Raw genomic sequence first — 15219 nt, 5'->3', positions numbered from 1 at the left:
GGGCAGAAAGCCAAAGCCCCACCACAGGAGGCTGAAGCCTGGGCCCCTGAGCCCTGCCACCCAGTCTGAAGCTGAAGCCTGACCTTCATGGGGGCCCCGTGGTGTGAGGCCCCAAACAATTGCCCTGCTTGCTACCCCATAACACTGGTCCTGGGTTTTATACACAGAAAAACAGTTGTTGTGGCACTGGTGGGCCATGGAGTTTTTAATAGCATGGGGGGCAGGGGGGAAGGGGTCTCAGAATGAAAAATGTTGAGAACCTTTGCTCTAGTTCAGACTGGGTATGTTCAAAGGCTCACCACCTATATTAGTATAGTCACTCTCATAGCGACAGTCTAATTGACATGGTCACCACTGTACTCGTAACAGCTATCGTAGCACTTGCCTCTACCGAGCTTCCTCTCTTCAGCATAGACTGTACACATGAATTACTGACCACCCAACATGTTAAAAAATCATGAGATTATTTTAATGATCTGAAGATTTCTAAGCCAATCAAGGGTGATGCTTTTATTTGCCTTCTGTTTTTTGATCCTTTAAGGTACTATTCAGGTTACATTTTCAAGGTTGTCTCTGCAAGCATGAGGGCTAGAAACTTTTATTTTATTAATTTATTAAATGAACACTGAGATTCTCATGTAATCGTTTATCTCCAGGAGCTGGGAGTTTAAATAAAACATCAGAGCTGGTAACACTGCAAATGTTACTGAGTACAATCAGCATATTATGGCCTAAACAGGGACTTTGAGAACTATTGGTCCAAAGGTTTTTTGCCTATGGCCAGGCACAAAAAGGGCCAGATCTTCAACTGGTATCGATCAACATAAATCCATTCACTTCAGTGGAGCTGCACCCATTTACACCAGTTGAGGACCTCTCTTAGAATGTTCACAGCACACTTATATACACACTAGGAAGCTGTATCAACTTCTGAACTGTCCTGGATTTGAGTCAAAGTTCACTTTCTACAGTCACAGTTACAGGGCTAGCTGCACCTCTTAGCCCATCCCCTCAGGTATGAGGCCTCATTCCTTTACCTCCTTAGGGTGGAATCCTTATCCTGTGATTCTCCTACTCTTAGACCAAGTCCTGCCCTACAGTACCTTGTGGATCCACCATGCTTACCCCACCAGGTCCAGCTGGGTTTGTGCACTTACAGTTCTTCAGAAGCTTGTGGTCAGCAGTGAAATCAGTTACTTACAACAGCCTTCTCAAACCAAATTTAGGAACCAAACATAAGAAAAAAAAGACTTATTAAAACAATAAAAGATCTACTCATGTCTACCCTACCTATACCCTTAAATCGGCCTATCTTATCTCAGATCCCCATTCTCTGGGGGTCTGGGTCTCTGTCTGAACCACTTAATTCCCTTTTATGTCTCTCCCCTATCTTTCAGGAAATACCTCTCAATTCAGCCAAAGTCCTTGGTTCTCCTGTGCTTTCTGAGACAGGTTAAACCAGTTCAGCCATCTCAGAAGGACTTGGAGTCCTGGGTGTTTGCTGAGAGGCAGGGCTATTGTTCTTCTCTTTCTGCCTGGGTGCTTCTCCTGACTATCCTGCAATAGAATTAACTCTGTATACGCACACAGCCAACATTGCACTAATCCAGTCAACATACTGTATTTCTTTAAAGTAAATTTAGTGATATTGTATTATACCACTGATTGCTACAGGTTCAAGCTCAACAGAGTGAAAATCACTACTGGTCCTTGTCTCCAGTTTGGACTCTAGGAACACAAAGACCAAGGGCAAAGACCACAGACATGCTCACAAGTACAAATTGTTATTTGTAGTAAAGTTACAATTATCTATGCATATATAAATTCTACCAAAAAAAAATGCAAGAGGTATAACTGAAGTCATGCTCACATCCTCAAAGATATTCTAGGGTCTGATGGATCTTTCACCAGATAATCATCAGTAGAGGGATGATTCCTGTTGGGGTTTCCCATGGGTCTTCCCACTTTGTACCCAACCAGGGAACTCTTTATATTGTAATTCTGACTACACATAACGTCTTATGTACATGCATGAAGGCGTTAACCCTCTTTTCCTTACCTGTACTTCCACACCCCATGAATATTGGCATGCCCTTTTTTCATAGTTCTTCTTATTCTCCTTAGCATCTATGCACATGTAACCTGTGGTCAGGACAGACATTCAGAGATGTTACAATCAGGCATCTCTTGGTCTTGACAGTCTATTGTGATCTACTTTCCTGTAACTTTGTGACCTTATTCATAGGTCATCCATGTGCAGCATTTTTAAGCCTATGGCTTAGTATGGCTAAGCTAAAATCTTACAGATCTCAGCCTGTGTAGGCCTTGTGTTTCAGCCATGCTTTACTTATACAACTAAGATAAATGAATAATAAAATAAACTAAATGGCTGTACCCCCCTCTTAAAGCCTGGCTTATTCATTCTTGAGCAGTTCAAGCATTACACTTTCCATATAATGAATCTCTCAGTGCAAGTATAGTCTTATATGAATTATTTGCTATAGGAGGTATCAGCCCACTTTTTCATTTTCAGACTCTCTGCCCAATCCCCTCTCTCTCATACAGAGCTGCTGTACTTTGGATTCAAACTACAGCAACTCTAACATTAAATGCCTCAGACTCTCACAGTAGCCACTATAATGAGCAAAGTGGGGAGGGGAAAATATTCTATTGACTGTCAGCCTAGGACAATATGCAATAGCTACCAGCCAACAATATTCTCTTCATCAAATGCTTGCTGGGTGACTGAGGCTCTGAACCCAGCATGCCAGCTAAATGGTCTTGCAACTTTTGTGGCTTCATGCTCCAGCTGAGTCTCTGATCAGAGTGTCACAGGCTGTGGAGACAAAAGCAGCGGGCCAGAAACAGAAAAATCCGGATAACACAAAGATGGATAAAGAATGAAAAGGGAAATAAACTCAGACCAGAAAAGCAGACTAATGAAAGTTCAAACTAAAAACTGAGCCTGAAAATGTCATACAAGCATACAGATAGAGACTAAAACATAGGTGAAATGACAGATCTCAGAAATGGACACAAGGGGGACTGAAGAAAAAAAAATGGGTTTTGCAGTCATGTCACAGGGTATTCAGAATGAAACCGTGTGTGTGTGTGTGTGTGTGTGTGTGTGTGTGTGTGTGTGTGTATGAATCTCTCAGTGCAAGAGAGTGTGTGTGTGTGTTTGTGTATATATATATAGCGGGGAAGGAGTATCTAAATGTGCTCATCAGTCAAGTCTGTCTTTTTCATTTTTTTCCTTCACATTTTTCTACCTTGCCCTTGTATTTTTCTTTCCTCAAAAAGAGGAGTTTATGATACATTAAATGGAGGGGAAAGGTGTCTTTTAAAAGCCAGCTCGCTTTCATATATCTCCAACAAATGTGTTTGCTGTGCTTGACACCAAATTGCATTATGGGGGGAGGGATAGCACAGTGGTTTGAGCATTGGCCTGCTAAACCCAGGCTTGTGAGCTCAATCCTTGAGGGGGCAAAAATCTGTCTGGGGATTGGTCCTGCTTTGAGCAGGGGGTTGGACTAGATGACCTCCTAAGGTCCCTTCCAACCCTGATATTCTATGAGTCTAACAAAAACATAGACCAGCAAAAATAAAATTATTGCTCTTAGCTGTAGAATTCACTGACATTAAACAAACAAACAAAAAAAGAAAAAAAGAAAAAAATTGTGTTAACAGTTTGTTTTCACTTTTCTGAAAGCAACACCCATGCCCCTCTTATGTACACTATTGCTAGCCTCATGTATCAGGGTTAATCCTAGGGAAGAACAATCAATAATTGTTCCCTTTTGTGTGTGTGTTTGAGTAAGGGTTATAAAGACCTACCTAAAGAGACTCCACAGAAGAAATTGTTAATGCCAACTATCAGGAATAGGAAAACCTGAACAAAATGTTAACTAATGTGCCAATGAATGGCATTGAAACAGTTGCTGGGGTTTTTGTGGACTCGTGATTTATAATAATAATATAATGTGCCCTTAGAGTATATGTTTGAGGAGTTTGTGGCTACTCAAACTAGACACCATATTTTGTATAGCTCAAGACTTCAGCCTTTCCATTGTAAAGTATCTAGGGGGCACTTTGTTCATATGGTGGGTTGGTGCTGGGTTCTCTTACTTAACACACAGGAAATAAGGAGCTGAACTGTAACTCTATTACGAGAAACCAGGGTTTGATCAATTATAAAAGTCATCCTACAAAGAGGGGAACAAACAGGAGTGGGAGAATGGGAAAGGCTAACCCAGACCTAAGACAATGTGGCAGGTTTTGTTTGCGGTCACCTGGATACAAGTGGCAACCCTGTTTTTAGGGAAGATCCCATAAACCTCAAATTAGTATGATACTGGCTACAGTAACAGGTCCCTAGGGACCTAGTCAATTGGGAAGTATTTATTTTTAGAGTCTGTATTGTTTCATTAAGAACATTTACCGAATGAAGTGATCTGATCTATTATTAACCTTATAGAGTGGGCAGTGTGGTGTCAGTGGTTTCAGAAATCCTGGCTCTGAACAAGGGGTGGACAGGCCACCTGTTAAAAATTGCCCCTTAACTTCAGTTTAAAGGATTTCTGTTCCACAAACGTAATGAAGAATGCTGGAGTGGCGGTCCTTATTCCAAGCAATGGCCTCTATCCTAAAGCCACTCCAGGAACACATGGATACCCTCAGAACAAAACAAGAGTTTACTGGGAAATAAACCCACAAAACTCTCTCAGCACCTTGGTACTGGATCTATTATGGATGGGGACCAGGAGTCACCAGAGGTAAGCTTGTGCCCCAAAACCGCACCCCAAGCCCCTGCCCAAAGCCCCCCCAACCCCAGAGCCCCTTCCTGCACCCCAACCCCTTGACCCAGCCCTGAGCCCCCCGAAACCAAGCCCCCTCCTACACCACAAGCCCCTCATCCCCAGCCCCCCAGAGCCTGCACCCCCAGCCCAGAGCCCTGACCCCATCCTGCACCTCTACGCCGGCCCAAAGCCCACTCCCACACCTGAACCACTCCTTCCCAGCACCATCCTGCAGCCCTCACCCCCGCATCCCAACTCTCTGCCCAAACACTGAGCCCCTTCTCATACCTTAAACCCCTCATCCCCAGCTCCACAGGGTCACGGGCATCAACAATTTTCCTTCAACTGGATCACCAGAAAAAAAAAGTTTGAAAACTGCTATAGAGTCCTGAGAGGGTAGTTCCAGTCCTGAGAGGGTAGTTTCTCTTTAACCAATAGAGGTCCCCTTGTAGCCTACAAACAGTACCGGATCCAGCTTTTTTGCCACCCCAAGTGGCAAAGAAAAAACAAACAAACCCCGATTGAGCTGCCACCAAAGCGCCGCTGAAGAGGAAAAGAGGGAATGAAGGACGTGCCGCCGAAGTGCAGCCAAGGACAGAAGTGGAGTGATTGTGTTGCTGCCCAGGACTGAAGGACCTGCTGCCAAATTGCCGCTGAAGACCCAGACGTTCCGCCCCAATAACGAGTGAGTGCCACCCAGAGGTGAAGTAAGCCGGTATAGTCCGGTACAGCATACTGGGAAGAGCCAGTACGCCACGCTGGACTGCATCGGCTTCTATGGCGGGGATTTAAAGGGCTCTACAGGGAGCCCCAAGCCCTTTAAATCCCAGCCTGCAGCTCTGGCGGCCAGGCTGGGGCTGGCATTTAAAGGGCTGGAACTGGGTGACGGCTGGGCCGGGTGGCAGGGAACTCAGAGGAGCCCTTTAAATCCCAGCCCCAGCCACAAGTGTTGGGGAGCGCGGAGGAGCCATTTAAATCCCATCCACAGCTTTGGCAGCCGGGCTGGGGCCAGCATTTAAAGGGCCCGGAGATCCACAGTGGCTAGAGCCTCGGGCCCCTTAGTTTGCCCAGGGGGCTACCAGCCACCTCTGCAGCTGGGAGGCCCCTTGGCAATTTAAAGGCCCTGGGACCCCCAGACACAGCTGGTGCCCCAGGACCTATAAATCTTGAGGCCCCCCCTCTTCCAGTTGAGGCCACCCTGTAACCCCCCAGGACTCTGGCCGTACCGGTAAGTCCTGTGAGTTACTTTCACCCCTGGTGCTGTTAGGTAATAAAGCAAGTCCTCACTCACCTCTCCAACACCCGAGGTTGTGCGGAGTTGGAATATGGGCCCACAATTCTGTCAGAGACCAGACACAAATGCGTTGATCAACGGGCTCACACTAACCCCAAAGCTTTAGAATAAGTGTGGCCCCTTTATTAGGGGTGAGCATCAATATTTATACACAGAAGTAAACAAAGTGATTAATAAAAGATAATGGTCATGCATAATCAATCAAGATTTTACAGGAAGAGCAAGTTTAACAAGTAAATGCATAGAGATAAAAAGGCTAATGGCTACTTGAGGAAGGGGGTGTCATGAGTAGTTTGCAGGTCAGTGCTTTGTTCAAAAAAAGGTTCAGAAAGGATTATGCAGAGACGGCCAGTCTGGGTGTTTTTTTGGCTCCAAAGTTCACCAAAAGTTTAGACCCAACATTCCTCCATTTGTAGCTTTGAGATAACTATTAATCAAAAAGCTACACCCTATTTCAAGATCTCAAGGGCCGCTTGGCAATTTCAGCCTGGGCCAATTCGAAGAGAGTAAGGCTTTTAGCTGAAGTGGGAAAAGAATAAACTGACTTACATGAGTTTATGAGGGAGGGGACACACTGAATACAGCAACACAGTATTATAAGGACTACCATGGCCCCAACAACACCCACCAAGAGGTTTTTAACCCACCCAAATCCGGGCAGCCAATTCCATAAGGCTCCCCACCAATCATAAGGTGGCTGGCCAGAGGAGTAGTTTTTAGCCATTTCCCTTAGGTGTTTGGTACGTTGAAAAGTGTCAGAGTAGGTGTCATTTACAAAAACACAGCATTCTTCATTTATGAGGGCGCAAGTTCCTCCCTGGGCTGCTAACATCATATCTAAAGCCATTCTGTTTTGCAAAGCCAACTGGCGCAGCTGGGACATTTCCCCGGCCTGGTTCTCAAATAGGGTTGCAGTTTCATTGGTCAAAGATTCTAATAGTCCCTGTAGACGGATGATGGCACCCTTCAAGCTAGTGTGACCAGCCCACCGCTGCCAGGACAAACCATCACGGAGATTAATATCTCTGTCAGTTTCACGGATGTTACGAACGTGGGGAAAATGAGGGGGAGTGAGGGAGATCCGAGAAGGCGGTGCTAGCCATGCCAAATAACATGACCCTGCCCAATCAGGGGAGAGAAAATAATAAGCCTTGGGCCCGCACACCCAGTATGTTCCATATAATGCGTTTTGGGTATTCCATTTTTCAAAGTAGGAGGTAACCCACCACCCGTTGTACCACTGTTCCCCTGGTAACGCAGAGGGATCGTTGTGTGAACTGCAGAGACACAATTTGGTAGTGTTGTCCTCAAAGGGCAGTGTAGTACTGCTTGAGCAGTTGTAGAAGGCAATTGTGTATCCTTTAACAATTAGTTGGACACCTTCGAGATCTGAGCAGGGCTTTTTAAAAACTGACTCTGAAAACCTGCCCCTCCATGAAAAAGTTGAAAAGGTTGGATCGGGGTGAGGGATCCACATATGGGATAAGTGGGATGCGCAAGGCTTGAAGCCAAGATTTTTACTAAAGGCGGTGCCATTAAAATATATGTTGCATTTACTTGTTCCCACAAAAGTTGACCCTTTTTCTTTAACAAAACACAGTGATCCTGTTTGATTGGTTACCCTGAGATATTTGTTAATTGGCACTTCTGTTTTGTCCCATGTAAGATTGGGTTGGACTGGATCTTTTATTCTAGTCGGTGGCATCCAAGTCATATTAGCAGTGGTTAGGGGAATGGGTGTGAAGGGGAGTCCCTGTGCTGCATTTACTGGAAATTGAGTACATACCCAGCAATCACTTCTATTTCCTAAAATACGAGTTTTAACCTCGTGGGAATATCTAATAAAAGCATTATCTTCATAAGCAGAAAATAAACTGAAAAAGCATAAAAAACATACAGTTGTCAGAATAAAGGGTCCTCTCATTTTTTTCGAGTTAATTTAAGTCTAATGTCTGAGAGAGGTAAGCTGGTCCACTGGTCGAAGGCAGTGTCCTCAGTGGTGACAAGAGCTGCTGGTCCGTCACTGTGGTCCACTACGGCTGGCTTGACGTGGGAGTGGTGGATTCAAGATTTGCGTCCTTCCAGGAACACTGCAGTCTGGGTTGTCAAAAGAACCTGGTGGGGTCCAGTAAACCTTGGCTGGAGGGTGTCGTCACGAACGAACTTTTTGGCCCAGACGAAGTCCCCTGGTTGGAACGGGTGGATTTGTTCCTCCAGCGGCACGGTCTGGGAAAACTGCGAGGCTTTCCAAAGGGTACGGAGGCGAGCCTGTAGGGAGAGAAACTGACACGCAGTCATATGATCCCCTCCCAATAGTGAAACATCAGCACGTGGTAGCGCCCCGCCTTTGAAAGGGGGGTGTCCATAGAGCAGTTCAAAGGGGGATAATCCCAATGCGCGGGTTGGGCGAGTACGAAGGTGAAACAGGACCAAGGGAAGTACCTGAGGCCACTTTAATCCTGTTTCCTGACAGTATTTAGCCAATGTAAACTTAAGTTCCCTATTCATACGCTCAACTTTCCCGCTAGACTGGGGGTGGTAGGGTGTATGAAAGGAGTGTGAAATGCCCAGTCCTTGTTCTAAATGGCCAAGGACATGACCAGTAAAGTGAGGTCCGCGATCTGAGTCGAGCACAAGAGGGATGCCAAAACGGGGTACAATATCTCTAAGGAGAATCTTCGCCACTGTGGCAGCAGTACAATTAGCAGTAGGAAAAGCTTCGACCCAGGAAGTCAGAGGGCAAACCAAAACAAGGAGGTGCTTTTTCCCAAAAGCCTTTGGCATATCTACAAAATCAATTTGAAGATGTTGAAATGGAGCAGCAGGCGGAGGTCTTCCACCCTTAATTTTGTTAAGAGGTGGAGCAGGTCCATTACGCTGACATGTGCTGCATGCTTTCACTATTGATAGGCAATAGGGTTGAATGCCTGGAGCATACCAAAAGCGAGCGATAGTGTCCACGAGGGCATGCGTGCCGTAGTGACCCCCTTTATCATGGTGCCAGCGAACTGCCACAGGGTATGTGGAGCGAGGGAGGCAGGCTCGGCCATCTGGCATAAGCCAGGTCCCTTTGACCAGAGTGGCCCCGAGGCTTTCCCATGATTTTAGTTCAGCAGCGGGTACTGGTACGGGGTGCGGTGGAGTAAAGGAGGAGGTTGCAATAGCCAATGTGGGCATGGCTAAAGGTAAGGTGGCAGCCTTCTTGGCGGAGGCGTCAGCCAGGGCATTCCCACGGGTAACGGGGCTGCTATCTTTAGTATGGGCCCGGCAGTGAACTACAGCCAGGACGGAGGGTTTTTGGAGGGCGTCCAAAAGCTTGTGGATGAGGGGGAGGTGCTGAATGGGTTTACCGGCAGCTGTCTGGAAACCTCGAAACTTCCAGAGGTGGATATGACAATGCACAACTCCAAAAGCATATTTGCTATCAGTAAAAATGGTAACGGTCTTACCAGCGGCCAACTGGCAAGCTCGGGCCAGGGCATAGAGTTCAGCGGCTTGGGCTCCCCAGTTGCCTGGCAGTGAGGCGGCCTCTTGAATGTCCCATTCAGAGGTGACAGCATAACCAGTGAAACGCTTGCCATCAACATAGAAGGAGCTTCCGTCCGAGAAGAGGATGCAATCGGGGTTGTCCAGTGGCACGTCAAACAGGTTGTCTCTTATCTGTAAGATGCTGTAAACTACTTCCACACAGTCGTGCTGGTCCTGGGGGACTGGCAGGTCAGGAAGCAAGGTAGCTGGATTAAGGGGTCCACACCTTTCAAAAAGTAGGTTAGTGTCTTCTAAGAGTTCGGCCTCTAGCTGTTGCTGACGATGGGCCGAAAAGACTTGGGTTGTGCCCCTACGCAGAAGGGCTGACAAGGCATGAGAGGTCCAAACCGTGGTAAAATGACCCAGGGTTAGGCTCTTTGCCTTTGTGATCAGCAGGGCAGCTGCTGCCAGAGTCCGGGTGCAGGATGGGGTTCCCTGAGCGACAGGGTCGATTTGCTGAGAGTAAAAAGCAAGCGGGAAATGGTGGGGCCCGCTCAGCTGGGTAAGGACACCACTAGCAATTCCGCCCCTCTCGTGGACAAAAAGGTGAAAGGGTTTGCTGTAATTGGGGGGGCGGAGAGACATGGAGGAGGCCACACTGTCCTTGAGTAACTGAAAGGCTTGAATAGTGTCCGGGGACCACTGCAAAGGGTCAGGAGCAAGGTTAGCAGTGAGTCGGTGGAGCGGTTTGCTTAACTCCCCGCAGGACGGCAACCAGGGGCGACAGAAGCCAATTAATCCTAAGAAACCTCGAAGTTGTTTCTTGGTGTTCGGTAGAGGGCAGTTTTGAATAGTCTTTATGCGGGCTGGGTCCATCTGTCTTCCTTCTGGGGTTAACAGGAAGCCCAGATATCGGACCTTCTGTGAGACCCACTGAATCTTTTTAGGGTCTACCTTGTGGCCTCTGGTGTGTAGGTATAATAAAAGTGCCTTACCATCGATGCGGAGGGCAGCTTCTTCGCGATTACCTAATAGGATGTCATCTACGTATAGGACCAATGTGGATCCCTGCGGACTGGTGAAACCTTCCAAGTCGTGGCGGAGGCACTGGCTGAAAATCGTGGGGCTGTCTCTGTAGCCTTGAGGAAGTCGTTGCCAGACATAACTTTGTCCCTCCCAGGTGAAACCAAAGAGATACTGAGAGTCTGGGTGCACAGGAATGCTGAAAAAAGCTGATTTTAAGTCAATAACAGTGAACCACTCAGCATCCCAAGGGATTTGGCTGATGATAGTAGCTGGGTCAGGAACTACTGCATGAAGAGGGACCACATACTGATTAACAACTCGTAGATCCTGTACAAAGCGCCAACGAACAGGGTCTCCGTCCTTTTTAGGAGGCTTTTTGACAGGCAGTATAGGGGTGTTACAGGGAGTGCGCTGAGGGCGGACTAGCTTTTGCGCAATGAATCCCTCGATAATGGGGCGGATGCCCTCCCGGGCTTCCAGCGACAGGGGGTATTGAGGGACTGACGGGGGGGTTAAGGAAGGCTTTACCTGAATCCTTACGGGCTCTGCCGAAAGGAGCAGGCCAACATCAGTGTCAGAAATTCCCCAGAGGGTTGAAGGCAAGTCAGTGAGGTCAGGGGAGAGAGAGAGAGGTGTTTCCCAATTACCCTGAGTAGGGGCCGAATCTCCTAATACTGTCATCAATAATCCTACCCCTTCAGGAGTGCAGGTTAAAGTAGCCTCAAGCTTACAGAGTAAATCCCGGCCCATCAAAGGGATCGGACAAGCTGGGGAAAAAAGAAAACGGTGAGAAAAACATTTATCAGCATAAATAACATTCAAAGGCAAAGTGAGTCCCAGAGACTGTGGGTTGCCCTCCACCCCAGTCGCAGTTTTAACCTCAGAGGATAGCCAGGGAGAGGGGGCATGATTTAAAAGAGAGAAAGTAGCCCCAGTATCAATGAGGAAAGAGACAGGCAGTCCCTGGACTGAAAGGGTTAAACGAGGCTCTTTGCTGGGAGGGCAGAAAGCGAGAAAGGAGCCGGCTAAAGACATTAAGGAAATAAGACCATCACATTGTTTGCCTTCGCCCCCGGGGTACCGTCATTGAGGAGGCTGAGTTTGCTGCGGCTGCTGCTGTTTCCCGTAGTTGATCCAGGCCTGGGGGATGGGCTGAGCTGGTGGTGCAGGGGTGTATTCCTCACTTGTATAAGCATCTGCGGATGCAACCAGACCCTCTGGGCGTCCCCAGGGGCATTCACGTTTAAAGTGACCAGGCTGTCCGCACTGAAAACAATTTCCTGATGGCTGGGGTCGCCAGGACCCTCTTCCCCGGGCACCCTGGAATCCCCTGCCACGGCCACGGCCTTTGCCTCGAACACCACCGTGAAAAGCTAAAGCCATCAGCTTATATTCTTCCTTTTTCTCTTTCTTTTTACTACTTTCCCTTTCTTTCTCCCAGGCAAAATCAGCTACTTCCAACACTGAAGTGACTGACTCACCTCCCCAACCAGGGCGAAACTTTAAGAAGTAATCCCTTACAGGGGGCACCGACTGATTCACAAAAAATGAAATAAGAGTAGGGTGGTCTGCTTCTCTCTCAGGATCCATCTGAGTGAACATTCGGGCCCCCTCCAATAGCCTCGACCAGAACTTTCTGGGCGGCTCATCAGATTCCTGCCGAATCTGCATGAACTTAGCCTGATTAGGCGAGCGGCGAGCCATTTCCTTGAGTCTCTCTAACAATCGCTCTCTATCTGTTCGCAGCTGAGTCAGCCTTAGCTGAGTCCAGTCTAGGGGATTCCAGCCAGCGGCCAGATCCCGCCTATCCATCCAAGTAACATTAGCTGCATTGCTATCTCCCCATGTCCTTTCTGCCATCCACAATCTACTACTTTCTTCTCCAGTCAAAACTCTACTTAACAACTGATCCACATCCATATAAGTAGGATTATAACTTAAAAACAATCTTTCTAGAAGTTCTATGATCTTTCGGGGATTTTCCCCAAAAGACCCTGACAACTGTCCCCACTCTTTCAAATCCCATTCTAGCCATCCTTTATATTCCACAATACTAGCATGTTGCAATCGTCCATCATTGCTCATATAAGGTTGATCGTGCACCTGTAAAGGCATCTCTATAACCATACTTTTATTATTCGCAAGAGATTTGACAGAGACATCCTCTGGGCTATCCTCAGGGGGGGGGCATGCACCCTGCTGTACCTGCTTGGACCTAAGCCTAGTAACTACTCCTCCCGAGGTTTGCCCGTCCAATTCCTCCTCATCCTTCTGCACAAATTCCAATCTGGGATCCTGCAGATTCCCCTCTGCTACAAGGAGAGAGTTCCCCTGCGGAGGAATAGGGGCAGGTGCAGAGGGGACCAGCTGACGAGTCAAAACACGCCGTGGTCTACACCCTTCATCGAAATAACCTGGAGGGGGTTCACTCTCGGGAGAGTACCTGACTGCCATAATTTTTAAAGATTTCCACAGCTCTGCTGCTGTGTCCCAACAAAACCAGTAACATAACTGTCCCGGATGGTCTTTTTCGATCTGGCTCTTTACTCCTCTTAAGGCAGCCTGTTCGAAAGAGCCATACGAAGGCCACCTCATCTCCGAGTCGGCCAATACCGCGGTATACCCAGTCCAATTCCTTACACATAGTGTGTACAACTTCTTCCTAGACATTCCTGTCTGTACTGGGAGTTTCCCTTCGTTCCATAACTTATTTACAATCCCCAACGGACTCTCAAGAGGCACGCTAGTCCCTTGACCCATGGTGTCTGACAGGAGCCCTCCAACTGGCGTTTACCCTGCTGTCCAATACACGACCCCTCAATATTGAATTGGCTAGGAGAAATCTCCTGTGGCGCCTTGCCAATTCATATATGAGTGGTCCGACCACTGGACAGAGGTACCGCACCAGAAGGAATCCCGGACGAGCCCCCAAATTGTTAGGTAATAAAGCAAGTCCTCACTCACCTCTCCAACACCCGAGGTTGTGCGGAGTTGGAATATGGGCCCACAATTCTGTCAGAGACCAGACACAAATGCGTTGATCAACGGGCTCACACTAACCCCAAAGCTTTAGAATATGTGTGGCCCCTTTATTAGGGGTGAGCATCAATATTTATACACAGAAGTAAACAAAGTGATTAATAAAAGATAATGGTCATGCATAATCAATCAAGATTTTACAGGAAGAGCAAGTTTAACAAGTAAATGCATAGAGATAAAAAGGCTAATGGCTACTTGAGGAAGGGGGTGTCATGAGTAGTTTGCAGGTCAGTGCTTTGTTCAAAAAAAGGTTCAGAAAGGATTATGCAGAGACGGCCAGTCTGGGTGTTTTTTTGGCTCCAAAGTTCACCAAAAGTTTAGACCCAACAGTGCCACCTCTTTCTATTGGCCACCCCAGGCACCTGCTTACTTCGCTGCCGTCTGAAGCCAGCCCTGCCTACAAAGGGCTCCCTTTTCACAGGGGACTTGGGCTCATGAGAGTGATATTAAGGAATAAGATCTCCTGACACCTTCATATAATGTCATTAGGGAGGAGTAATGCATAACCTTTCTTCTCCACAAAGAACACTACTAGGGTTCTTCTGTGGCTACACCTCCTCCCCATGCACCTGAAATCCAAAACCTGTTGATTCTTCCTTCTCAACATGCCAAATGTTAGTCTGGTTTTCTTTCCCTACAACTGAGACAGCTGTCTAGGTCCTGGTCACCCACCAACCACATAATCATCCTCGGAGCCTTCCCTGATCCCTACTTTGCACTCTTCCAAATCATTACCATCAAAAACATTATGGTCAAATGACTGCACCCACTAATCCATCTCCACAATGTCACAGCCTAAAAATATGATTTTAAAACATAGGTTGTAAGTGTGCCCATCCTCTAGCCCTACCAGTGTGATTTTGCTTAAAGCTGGGGTTTGGCAATTGAGATTATTGCTATGTCAGCCAAAGTCATGCCAAAGGCATTAGTAAACTCCTGTGTAAGACCTTGGTGGATAGAAGAGGAAGGTATCCTGACATATAATCCTCCCAGAGATTTAAAGCTGATGCAGAGGCTCACACATCACATATCAGCATGGTGGGGGTGGGGGGTGGAAGAGCTATGGTAGAGGACATGTGGTTCACAATGCATTTCCAACCCCTTGAGTTATTTAGAGCAGTCACCAGAATATTGTTATGCACGGTGTGTGTGTGGGGGGGGGAGAGGGAGGCGGGAATGGCATTTATAAAGCAGCATCATGATGAGGACAAGGCAGAGGACTTTTGCGCATTTTTTCTTATTAGAAATATCCCTCCTCCCCACCCCACCAGATGGGTCATTATTGGATGATAATTGTGAAGAAAATGTTTTCCAACATTTTTGAACGACTAGAAGGATTTGGGGAGAGTTATAAAAGGTTGTTTTTGCACAAAAACTATCACAGAGTTCCCCGACCCCCGTGAAATAAAATGCAAGAATCTGAGCCGACACACTTCTATGGAGTGACGCTAGAATTCTTCCTCAATTCTTTGAGGGAAGTATTTCAGGAAACATGTGGCTATATTTTCATATTCTCTTTGAACTGCTCTCAGTTTGTGACAGAATGTCAAGAAATATCTTTGCATCCCTTCAGGTTATAATGATTATAAAAAG

This window comes from Gopherus evgoodei, chromosome 9, assembly GCF_007399415.2.
Source record: "Gopherus evgoodei ecotype Sinaloan lineage chromosome 9, rGopEvg1_v1.p, whole genome shotgun sequence".
In the NCBI taxonomy this organism is placed as follows: Eukaryota; Metazoa; Chordata; order Testudines; family Testudinidae; genus Gopherus; species Gopherus evgoodei.
This window is presented reverse-complemented; position numbering follows the sequence as displayed.